Raw genomic sequence first — 13,892 nt, forward strand, 5'->3', positions numbered from 1 at the left:
TAGGAGATACCATACATTCAGTTCCTGTGAGTTAGGAGACACCACACATTCAGGATCTGAGAGTTAGGAGATACCATACATTCAGTTCCTGTGAGTTAGGAGATACCACACATTCAGTTCCTGTGAGTTAGGAGATACCATACATTCAGTTCCTGTGAGTTAGGAGATACCACACATTCAGGAACTGAGTTAGGAGATACCATACATTCAGGATCTGAGTTAGGAGATACCATACATTCAGTTCCTGTGAGTTAGGAGACACCACACATTCAGGATCTGTGTTAGGAGATACCATACATTCAGTTCCTGTGAGTTAGGAGATACCACACATTCAGGATCTGAGTTAGGAGATACCATACATCAGGATCTGAGTTAGGAGATACAACACATTCAGTTCCTGTGAGTTAGGAGACACCACACATTCAGGATCTGAGTTAGGATATACCATACATTCAGTTCCTGTGAGTTATGAGATACCACACATTCAGGATCTGAGTTAGGAGAAAAACCACACATTCAGGATCTGAGTTAGGAGGTACCATACATTCAGGACTGAGTTAGGAGATACCACACATTCAGGAACTGAGTTAGGAGACACCACACATTCAGGATCTGAGTTAGGAGATACCATACATTCAGGATGTGAAGTTAGGAGATACCATACATTCAGGATCTGAGTTAGGAGATACCACACTTCAGGATCTGAGTTAGGAGATACCCACACATTCAGGATCTGAGTTAGGAGATACCACACATTCAGGATCTGGAGTTAGGAGATACCATACATTCAGGATCTGAGTTAGGAGATACCACACATTCAGGATCTGAGTTAGGAGATACCACAACATTCAGGATCTGAGTTAGGAGATACCATACATTCAGGGATCTGAGTTAGGAGATACCATACATTCGGTTCCTGTGAGTTAGGAGATACCATACATTCCGGATCTGTGTTAAGAGACACCAGGTCTAGTAAGGATATACCACACATTCAGGATCTGAGTAAGGAGATACCACACATTCAGTTCCTGTGAGTTAGGAGATACCATACATTCAGGATCTGAGTTAGGAGATACCATACATTCAGGAACTGAGTTAGGAGATACCACACATTCAGGATCTGAGTTAGGAGATACCATACATTCAGTTCCTGTGAGTTAGGAGACACCACACATTCAGGATCTGAGTTAGGAGATACCATACATTCAGTTCCTGTGAGTTAGGAGATACCACACATTCAGTTCCTGTGAGTTAGGAGATACCATACATTCAGTTCCTGTGAGTTAGGAGATACCATACATTCAGGAACTGAGTTAGGAGATACCATACATTCAGGATCTGAGTTAGGAGATACCATACATTCAGTTCCTGTGAGTTAGGAGATACCACACATTCAGGATCTGTGTTAGGAGATACCATACATTCAGTTCCTGTGAGTTAGGAGATACCACACATTCAGGATCTGAGTTAGGAGATACCATACATTCAGGATCTGAGTTAGGAGATACCATACATTCAGGTTCCTGTGAGTTAGGAGACACTACCACACATTCAGGATCTGAGTTAGGAGATACCATACATTCAGTTCCTGTGAGTTAGGAGATACCACACATTCAGGATCTGAGTTAGGAGATACCACACATTCAGGATCTGAGTTAGGAGATACCATACATTCAGGATCTGAGTTAGGAGATACCACACATTCAGTTCCTGTGAGTTAGGAGACACCACACATTCAGGATCTGAGTTAGGAGATACCATACATTCAGTTCCTGTGAGTTAGGAGATACCACACATTCAGGATCTGAGTTAGGAGATACCATACATTCAGGATCTGAGTTAGGAGATACCATACATTCAGGATCTGAGTTAGGAGATACCATACATTCAGGAACTGAGTTAGGAGATACCACACATTCAGGAACTGAGTTAGGAGACACCACACATTCAGGATCTGAGTTAGGAGATACCATACATTCAGGATCTGAGTTGAGTAGAGATACCATACATTCAGGATCTGAGTTAGGAGATACCACACATTCAGGATCTGAGTAGGAGATACCACACATTCAGGATCTGAGTTAGGAGATACCACACATTCAGGATCTGAGTTAGGAGATACCATACATTCAGGATCTGAGTTAGGAGATACCACACATTCAGGATTCTGAGTTAGGAGATACCACACATTCAGGATCTGAGTTAGGAGATACCATACATTCAGGATCTGAGTTAGGAGATACCATACATTCGGTTCCTGTGAGTTAGGAGATACCATACATTCCGGATCTGTGTTAAGAGACACCACACATTCAGGATCTGAGTAAGGAGATACCACACATTCAGGATCTGGTAAGGAGATACCACACATTCAGTTCCTGTGAGTTAGGAGATACCATACATTCAGGATCTGAGTTAGGAAGATACCATACATTCAGGAACTGAGTTAGGGATACCACACATTCAGGATCTGAGTTAGGAGATACCATACATTCAGTTCTGTGAGTTAGGAGACACCACACATTCAGGATCTGAGAGTTAGGAGATACCATACATTCAGTTCCTGTGAGTTAGGAGATACCACACATTCAGTTCCTGTGAGTTATGAGATACCATATATTCAGGAACTGAGTTAGGAGATACCATACATTCAGTTTCCTGTGAGTTAGGAGATACCATACATTCAGGATCTGAGTTAGGAGATACCATACAATCAGTTCCTGTGAGTTAGGAGATACCATACATTCAGAAACTGAGTTAGGAGATACCATACATTCAGGAACTGAGTTAGGAGATACCATACATTCAGGATCTGAGTTAGGAGATACAACACATTCAGTTCCTGTGAGTTAGGAGACACCACACATTCAGGATCTGAGTTAGGATATACCATACATTCAGTTCCTGTGAGTTAGGAGATACCACACATTCAGTTCCTGTGAGTTAGGAGATACCATACATTCAGGAACTGAGTTAGGAGATACCATACATTCAGGAACTGAGTTAGGAGATACATACATTTCAGGAAACTGAGTTAGGAGATACCATACATTCAATTCATGTGAGTTAGGAGATACCATACATTCAGGATCTGAGTTAGGAGATACCATACATTCAGGAACTGAGTTAGGATATACCATACATTCAGGATCTGAGTTAGGAGATACCATACATTCAGGAACTGAGTTAGGAGATAACATACATTCAGTTCCTGTGAGTTAGGAGATACCATACATTCAGTTCCTGTGAGTTAGGAGATAGCATACATTCAGTTCCTGTGAGTTAGGAGATACCATACATTCAGGATCTGAGTTAGGAGATACCATACATTCAGGAACTGAGTTAGGAGATACCACACATTCAGGAACTGTGAGTTAGGAGATACCATACATTCAGTTCCTTTGAGTTAGGAGATACCATACATTCAGTTCCTGTGAGTTAGGAGATACCATACATTCAGGATCTGAGTTAGGAGATACCATACATTCAGGAACTGAGTTAGGAGATACCATACATTCAGGAACTGAGTTAGGAGATACCATACATTCAGTTCCTGTGAGTTAGGAGATACCATACATTCAGGATCTGAGTTAGGAGATACCATACATTCAGTTCCTGTGAGTTAGGAGATACCATACATTCAGTTCCTGTGAGTTAGGAGATACCATACATTCAGGATCTGGAGTTAGGAGATACCATACAATCAGTTCCTGTGAGTTAGGAGATACCATACATTCAGAAACTGAGTTAGGAGATACCATACATTCAGGATCTGAGTTATGGAGATACCATACATTCAGGAACTGAGTTAGGAGATAACATACATTCCAGTTCCTGTGAGTTAGGAGATACCATACATTCAAGATCTGAGTAGGAGATACCATACATTCAGTTCCTGTGAGTTAGGAGATACCATACATATTCAGTTCCCTGTGAGTTAGGAGATACCACAACATTCAGGATCTGAGTTAGGAGATACCATACATTCAGGATCTGAGTTAGGAGATACCTACATTCAGAATCTGAGTTAGTAGATAGTAACCATACATTCAGGAACTGAGTTAGGAGTACCACACATTCAGTTCCTGTGAGTTAGGAGATACCACACATTCAGTTCCTGTGAGTTAGGAGATACCATACATTCAGGAACTGAGTTAGGAGATACCATACATTCAGGAACTGGAGTTAGGAGATACCATACATTCAGGAACTGAGTTAGGAGATACCATACATTCAATTCATGTGAGTTAGGAGATACCATACATTTCAGGATCTGAGTTAGGAGATACCATACATTCAGGAACTGAGTTAGGATATACCATACATTCAGGATCTGAGTTAGGAGATACCATACATTCAGGAACTGAGTTAGGAGATAACATACATTCAGTTCCTGTGAGTTAGGAGATACCATACATTCAGTTCCTGTGAGTTAGGAGATAGCATACATTCAGTTCCTGTGAGTTAGGAGATACCATACATTCAGGATCTGAGTTAGGAGATACCATACATTCAGGAACTGAGTTAGGAGATACCATACATTCATTAACTGAGTTTGGAGATACATACCATTCAGTTCCTGTGAGTTAGGAGATACCATACATTCAGGATCTGAGTTAGGAGATACCATACATTCAGTTCCTGTGAGTTATGAGATACCATATATTCAGGAACTGAGTTAGGAGATACCATACATTCAGTTCCTGTGAGTTAGGAGATACCATACATTCAGGATCTGAGTTAGGAGATACCATACATTCAGTTCCTGTGAGTTAGGAGATACCATACATTCAGGATCTGAGTTAGGAGATACCATACATTCAGGAACTGAGTTAGGAGATACCATACATTCATTAACTGAGTTTGGAAGATACCATACATTCAGTTCCTGTGAGTTAGGAGATACCATACATTCAGGATCTGAGTTAGGAGATACCATACATTCAGTTCCTGTGAGTTATGAGATACCATATATTCAGGAACTGAGTTAGGAGATACCATACATTCAGTTCCTGTGAGTTAGGAAGATACCATACATTCAGGATCTGAGTTAGGAGATACCATACAATCAGTTCCTGTGAGTTAGGAGATACCATACATTCAGAAACTGAGTTAGGAGATACCATACATTCAGGAACTGAGTTAGGAGATACCATACATTCAGGATCTGAGTTAGGAGATACAACACATTCAGTTCCTGTGAGTTAGGAGACACCACACATTCAGGATCTGAGTTAGGATATACCATACATTCAGTTCCTGTGAGTTTTGAGATACCACACATTCAGTTCCTGTGAGTTAGGAGATACCATACATTCAGGAACTGAGTTAGGAGATACCATACATTCAGGAACTGAGTTAGGAGATACCATACATTCAGGAACTGAGTTAGGAGATACCATACATTCAATTCATGTGAGTTAGGAGATACCATACATTCAGGATCTGAGTTAGGAGATACTATACATTCAGGAACTGAGTTAGGATATACCATATATTCAGGATCTGAGTTAGGAGATACCATACATTCAGGATCTGAGTTAGGAGATACCACACATTCAGGATCTGAGTTAGGAGATACCACACATTCAGGATCTGAGTTAGGAGATACCATACATTCAGGATCTGAGTTAGGAGATACCATACATTCGGTTCCTGTGAGTTAGGAGATACCATACATTCCGGATCTGTGTTAAGAGACACCACACATTCAGGATCTGAGTAAGGAGATACCACACATTCAGGATCTGAGTAAGGAGATACCACACATTCAGTTCCTGTGAGTTAGGAGATACCATACATTCAGGATCTGAGTTAGGAGATACCATACATTCAGGAACTGAGTTAGGAGATACCACACATTCAGGATCTGAGTTAGGAGATACCATACATTCAGTTCCTGTGAGTTAGGAGACACCACACATTCAGGATCTGAGAGTTAGGAGATACCATACATTCAGTTCCTGTGAGTTAGGAGATACCACACATTCAGTTCCTGTGAGGTAGGAGATACCATACATTCAGTTTCCTGTGAGTTAGGAGATACCACACATTCAGGAACTGAGTTAGGAGATACCATACATTCAGGATCTGAGTTAGGAGATACCATACATTCAGTTCCTGTGAGTTAGGAGACACCACACATTCAGGATCTGTGTTAGGAGATACCATACATTCAGTTCCTGTGAGTTAGGAGATACCACACATTCAGGATCTGAGTTAGGAGATACCATACATTCAGGATCTGAGTTAGGAGATACCATACATTCAGTTCCTGTGAGTTAGGAGACACCACACATTCAGGATCTGTGTTAGGAGATACCAATACATTCAGTTCCTGTGAGTTAGGAAGATACCACACATTCAGGATCTGAGTTAGGAGATACCACACATTCAGGATCTGAGTTAGGAGATACCATACATTCAGGATCTGAGTTAGGAGATACACACATTCAGTTCCTGTGAGTTAGGAGACACCACACATTCAGGATCTGAGTTAGGATATACCATACATTCAGTTCCTGTGAGTTATGAGATACCACACATTCAGGATCTGAGTTAGGAGATACCACACATTCAGGATCTGAGTTAGGAGATACCATACATTCAGGATCTGAGTTAGGAGATACCATACATTCAGGAACTGAGTTAGGAGATACCACACATTCAGGAACTGAGTTAGGAGACACACACATTCAGGATCTGAGTTAGGAGATACCATACATTCAGGATCTGAGTTAGGAGATACCATACATTCAGGATCTGAGTTAGGAGATACCACACATTCAGGATCTGAGTTAGGAGATACCACACATTCAGGATCTGAGTTAGGAGATACCACACATTCAGGATCGAGTTAGGAGATACCATACATTCAGGATCTGAGTTAGGAGATACCACACATTCAGGATCTGAGTTAGGAGATACCACACATTCAGGATCTGAGTTAGGAGATACCATACATTCAGGATCTGAGTTAGGAGATACCATACATTCGGTTCCTGTGAGTAGGAGATACCATACATTCCGGATCTGTGTTAAGAGACACCACACATTCAGGATCTGAGTAAGGAGATACCACACATTCAGGATCTGAGTAAGGAGATACCACACATTCAGTTCCTGTGAGTTAGGAGATACCATACATTCAGGATCTGAGTTAGGAGATACCATACATTCAGGAACTGAGTTAGGAGATACCACACATTCAGGATCTGAGTTAGGAGATACCATACATTCAGTTCCTGTGAGTTAGGAGACACCACACATTCAGGATCTGAGAGTTAGGAGATACCATACATTCAGTTCCTGTGAGTTAGGAGATACCACACATTCAGTTCCTGTGAGTTATGAGATACCATATATTCAGGAACTGAGTTAGGAGATACCATACATTCAGTTCCTGTGAGTTAGGAGATACCATACATTCAGGATCTGAGTTAGGAGATACCATACAATCAGTTCCTGTGAGTTAGGAGATACCATACATTCAGAAACTGAGTTAGGAGATACCATACATTCAGGAACTGAGTTAGGAGATACCATACATTCAGGATCTGAGTTAGGAGATACAACACATTCAGTTCCTGTGAGTTAGGAGACACCACACATTCAGGATCTGAGTTAGGATATACCATACATTCAGTTCCTGTGAGTTAGGAGATACCACACATTCAGTTCCTGTGAGTTAGGAGGATACCATACATCAGGAACTGAGTTAGGAGATACCATACATTCAGGAACTGAGTTAGGAGATACCATACATTCAGGAACTGAGTTAGGAGATACCATACATTCAATTCATGTGAGTTAGGAGATACCATACATTCAGGATCTGAGTTAGGAGATACTATACATTCAGGAACTGAGTTAGGATATACCATATATTCAGGATCTGAGTTAGGAGATACCATACATTCAGGAACTGAGTTAGGAGATAACATACATTCAGTTCCTGTGAGTTAGGAGATACCATACATTCAGTTCCTGTGAGTTAGGAGATAGCATACATTCAGTTCCTGTGAGTTAGGAGGTACCATACATTCAGGATCTGAGTTAGGAGATACCATACATTCAGGAACTGAGTTAGGAGATACCACACATTCAGGAACTGTGAGTTAGGAGATACCATACATTCAGTTCCTTTGAGTTAGTAGATACCATACATTCAGTTCCTGTGAGTTAGGAGATACCATACATTCAGGATCTGAGTTAGGAGATACCATACATTCAGGAACTGAGTTAGGAGATACCATACATTCATTAACTGAGTTTGGAGATACCATACATTCAGTTCCTGTGAGTTAGGAGATACCATACATTCAGGATCTGAGTTAGGAGATACCATACATTCAGTTCCTGTGAGTTAGGAGATACCATACATTCAGTTCCTGTGAGTTAGGAGATACCATACATTCAGGATCTGAGTTAGGAGATACCATACAATCAGTTCCTGTGAGTTAGGAGATACCATACATTCAGAAACTGAGTTAGGAGATACCATACATTCAGGATCTGAGTTAGGAGATACCATACATTCAGGAACTGAGTTAGGAGATAACATACATTCAGTTCCTGTGAGTTAGGAGATACCATACATTCAAGATCTGAGTTAGGAGATACCATACATTCAGTTCCTGTGAGTTAGGAGATACCATACATTCAGTTCCTGTGAGTTAGGAGATACCACACATTCAGGATCTGAGTTAGGAGATACCACACATTCAGGATCTGAGTTAGGAGATACCATACATTCAGGATCTGAGTTAGGAGATACCATACATTCAGAATCTGAGTTAGGAGTAACCATACATTCAGGAACTGAGTTAGGAGATACCACACATTCAGTTCCTGTGAGTTAGGAGATACCACACATTCAGTTCCTGTGAGTTAGGAGATACCATACATTCAGGAACTGAGTTAGGAGATACCATACATTCAGGAACTGAGTTAGGAGATACCATACATTCAGGAACTGAGTTAGGAGATACCATACATTCAATTCATGTGAGTTAGGAGATACCATACATTCAGGATCTGAGTTAGGAGATACCATACATTCAGGAACTGAGTTAGGATATACCATACATTCAGGATCTGAGTTAGGAGATACCATACATTCAGGAACTGAGTTAGGAGATAACATACATTCAGTTCCTGTGAGTTAGGAGATACCATACATTCAGTTCCTGTGAGTTAGGAGATAGCATACATTCAGTTCCTGTGAGTTAGGAGATACCATACATTCAGGATCTGAGTTAGGAGATACCATACATTCAGGAACTGAGTTAGGAGATACCATACATTCATTAACTGAGTTTGGAGATACCATACATTCAGTTCCTGTGAGTTAGGAGATACCATACATTCAGGATCTGAGTTAGGAGATACCATACATTCAGTTCCTGTGAGTTATGAGATACCATATATTCAGGAACTGAGTTAGGAGATACCATACATTCAGTTCCTGTGAGTTAGGAGATACCATACATTCAGGATCTGAGTTAGGAGATACCATACATTCAGTTCCTGTGAGTTAGGAGATACCATACATTCAGGATCTGAGTTAGGAGATACCATACATTCAGGAACTGAGTTAGGAGATACCATACATTCATTAACTGAGTTTGGAGATACCATACATTCAGTTCCTGTGAGTTAGGAGATACCATACATTCAGGATCTGAGTTAGGAGATACCATACATTCAGTTCCTGTGAGTTATGAGATACCATATATTCAGGAACTGAGTTAGGAGATACCATACATTCAGTTCCTGTGAGTTAGGAGATACCATACATTCAGGATCTGAGTTAGGAGATACCATACAATCAGTTCCTGTGAGTTAGGAGATACCATACATTCAGAAACTGAGTTAGGAGATACCATACATTCAGGAACTGAGTTAGGAGATACCATACATTCAGGATCTGAGTTAGGAGATACAACACATTCAGTTCCTGTGAGTTAGGAGACACCACACATTCAGGATCTGAGTTAGGATATACCATACATTCAGTTCCTGTGAGTTTTGAGATACCACACATTCAGTTCCTGTGAGTTAGGAGATACCATACATTCAGGAACTGAGTTAGGAGATACCATACATTCAGGAACTGAGTTAGGAGATACCATACATTCAGGAACTGAGTTAGGAGATACCATACATTCAATTCATGTGAGTTAGGAGATACCATACATTCAGGATCTGAGTTAGGAGATACTATACATTCAGGAACTGAGTTAGGATATACCATATATTCAGGATCTGAGTTAGGAGATACCATACATTCAGGAACTGAGTTAGGAGATAACATACATTCAGTTCCTGTGAGTTAGGAGATACCATACATTCAGTTCCTGTGAGTTAGGAGATAGCATACATTCAGTTCCTGTGAGTTAGGAGGTACCATACATTCAGGATCTGAGTTAGGAGATACCATACATTCAGGAACTGAGTTAGGAGATACCACACATTCAGGAACTGTGAGTTAGGAGATACCATACATTCAGTTCCTTTGAGTTAGTAGATACCATACATTCAGTTCCTGTGAGTTAGGAGATACCATACATTCAGGATCTGAGTTAGGAGATACCATACATTCAGGAACTGAGTTAGGAGATACCATACATTCATTAACTGAGTTTGGAGATACCATACATTCAGTTCCTGTGAGTTAGGAGATACCATACATTCAGGATCTGAGTTAGGAGATACCATACATTCAGTTCCTGTGAGTTAGGAGATACCATACATTCAGTTCCTGTGAGTTAGGAGATACCATACATTCAGGATCTGAGTTAGGAGATACCATACAATCAGTTCCTGTGAGTTAGGAGATACCATACATTCAGAAACTGAGTTAGGAGATACCATACATTCAGGATCTGAGTTAGGAGATACCATACATTCAGGAACTGAGTTAGGAGATAACATACATTCAGTTCCTGTGAGTTAGGAGATACCATACATTCAAGATCTGAGTTAGGAGATACCATACATTCAGTTCCTGTGAGTTAGGAGATACCATACATTCAGTTCCTGTGAGTTAGGAGATACCACACATTCAGGATCTGAGTTAGGAGATACCACACATTCAGGATCTGAGTTAGGAGATACCATACATTCAGGATCTGAGTTAGGAGATACCATACATTCAGGAACTGAGTTAGGAGATACCACACATTCAGGAACTGAGTTAGGAGACACCACACATTCAGGATCTGAGTTAGGAGATACCATACATTCAGGATCTGAGTTAGGAGATACCATACATTCAGGATCTGAGTTAGGAGATACCATACATTCAGGATCTGAGTTAGGAGATACCATACATTCAGACTCTGAGTTAGGAGATACCATACAGTCAGGAACTGAGTTAGGAGATACCACACATACAGTTCCTGTGAGTTAGGAGATACCACACATTCAGTTCCTGTGAGTTAGGAGATACCATACATTCAGGAACTGAGTTAGGAGATACCATACATTCAGGATCTGATTTAGGAGATACCACACATTCAAGAAATCTGAGTTAGGAGATACCATACATTCAGGATCTGAGTTAGGAGATACCATACATTCAGGAACTGAGTTAGGAGATAACATACATTCAGTTCCTGTGAGTTAGGAGATACCATACATTCAGTTCCTGTGAGTTAGGAGATAGCATACATTCAGTTCCTGTGAGTTAGGAGGTACCATACATTCAGGATCTGAGTTAGGAGATACCATACATTCAGGAACTGAGTTAGGAGATACCACACATTCAGGAACTGTGAGTTAGGAGATACCATACATTCAGTTCCTTTGAGTTAGTAGATACCATACATTCAGTTCCTGTGAGTTAGGAGATACCATACATTCAGGATCTGAGTTAGGAGATACCATACATTCAGGAACTGAGTTAGGAGATACCATACATTCATTAACTGAGTTTGGAGATACCATACATTCAGTTCCTGTGAGTTAGGAGATACCATACATTCAGGATCTGAGTTAGGAGATACCATACATTCAGTTCCTGTGAGTTAGGAGATACCATACATTCAGTTCCTGTGAGTTAGGAGATACCATACATTCAGGATCTGAGTTAGGAGATACCATACAATCAGTTCCTGTGAGTTAGGAGATACCATACATTCAGAAACTGAGTTAGGAGATACCATACATTCAGGATCTGAGTTAGGAGATACCATACATTCAGGAACTGAGTTAGGAGATAACATACATTCAGTTCCTGTGAGTTAGGAGATACCATACATTCAAGATCTGAGTTAGGAGATACCATACATTCAGTTCCTGTGAGTTAGGAGATACCATACATTCAGTTCCTGTGAGTTAGGAGATACCACACATTCAGGATCTGAGTTAGGAGATACCACACATTCAGGATCTGAGTTAGGAGATACCATACATTCAGGATCTGAGTTAGGAGATACCATACATTCAGGAACTGAGTTAGGAGATACCACACATTCAGGAACTGAGTTAGGAGACACCACACATTCAGGATCTGAGTTAGGAGATACCATACATTCAGGATCTGAGTTAGGAGATACCATACATTCAGGATCTGAGTTAGGAGATACCATACATTCAGGATCTGAGTTAGGAGATACCATACATTCAGAATCTGAGTTAGGAGATACCATACAGTCAGGAACTGAGTTAGGAGATACCACACATTCAGTTCCTGTGAGTTAGGAGATACCATACATTCAGTTCCTGTGAGTTAGGAGATAGCATACATTCAGTTCCTGTGAGTTAGGAGGTACCATACATTCAGGATCTGAGTTAGGAGATACCATACATTCAGGAACTGAGTTAGGAGATACCACACATTCAGGAACTGTGAGTTAGGAGATACCATACATTCAGTTCCTTTGAGTTAGTAGATACCATACATTCAGTTCCTGTGAGTTAGGAGATACCATACATTCAGGATCTGAGTTAGGAGATACCATACATTCAGGAACTGAGTTAGGAGATACCATACATTCATTAACTGAGTTTGGAGATACCATACATTCAGTTCCTGTGAGTTAGGAGATACCATACATTCAGGATCTGAGTTAGGAGATACCATACATTCAGTTCCTGTGAGTTAGGAGATACCATACATTCAGTTCCTGTGAGTTAGGAGATACCCATACATTCAGGATCTGAGTTAGGAGATACCATACAATCAGTTCCTGTGAGTTAGGAGATACCATACATTCAGAAACTGAGTTAGGAGATACCATACATTCAGGATCTGAGTTAGGAGATACCATACATTCAGGAACTGAGTTAGGAGATAACATACATTCAGTTCCTGTGAGTTAGGAGATACCATACATTCAAGATCTGAGTTAGGAGATACCATACATTCAGTTCCTGTGAGTTAGGAGATACCATACATTCAGTTCCTGTGAGTTAGGAGATACCACACATTCAGGATCTGAGTTAGGAGATACCACACATTCAGGATCTGAGTTAGGAGATACCATACATTCAGGATCTGAGTTAGGAGATACCATACATTCAGGAACTGAGTTAGGAGATACCACACATTCAGGATCTGAGTTAGGAGATACCATACATTCAGGATCTGAGTTAGGAGAAACCATACATTCAGGATCTGAGTTAGGAGATACCATACATTCAGAATCTGAGTTAGGAGACACCATACAGTCAGGAACTGAGTTAGGAGATACCACACATTCAGTTCCTGTGAGTTAGGAGATACCACACATTCAGTTCCTGTGAGTTAGGAGATACCATACATTCAGGAACTGAGTTAGGAGATACCATACATTCAGGATCTGATTTAGGAGATACCACACATTCAAGAAATCTGAGTTAGGAGATACCATACATTCAGGATCTGAGTTAGGAGATACCATACATTC

At 40.5% G+C, this 13,892-nt stretch overlaps 1 pseudogene; it reads left to right on the top strand.

Moving 5' to 3' along the window:
* Positions 1 to 13,892, top strand: part of LOC116364460 (slit homolog 2 protein-like) — an 83,720-nt pseudogene that overhangs the window by 14,434 nt on the left and 55,394 nt on the right.

This window comes from Oncorhynchus kisutch, unplaced genomic scaffold (genome assembly GCF_002021735.2).
Source record: "Oncorhynchus kisutch isolate 150728-3 unplaced genomic scaffold, Okis_V2 scaffold1084, whole genome shotgun sequence".
Classification (NCBI taxonomy): domain Eukaryota; kingdom Metazoa; phylum Chordata; class Actinopteri; order Salmoniformes; family Salmonidae; genus Oncorhynchus; species Oncorhynchus kisutch.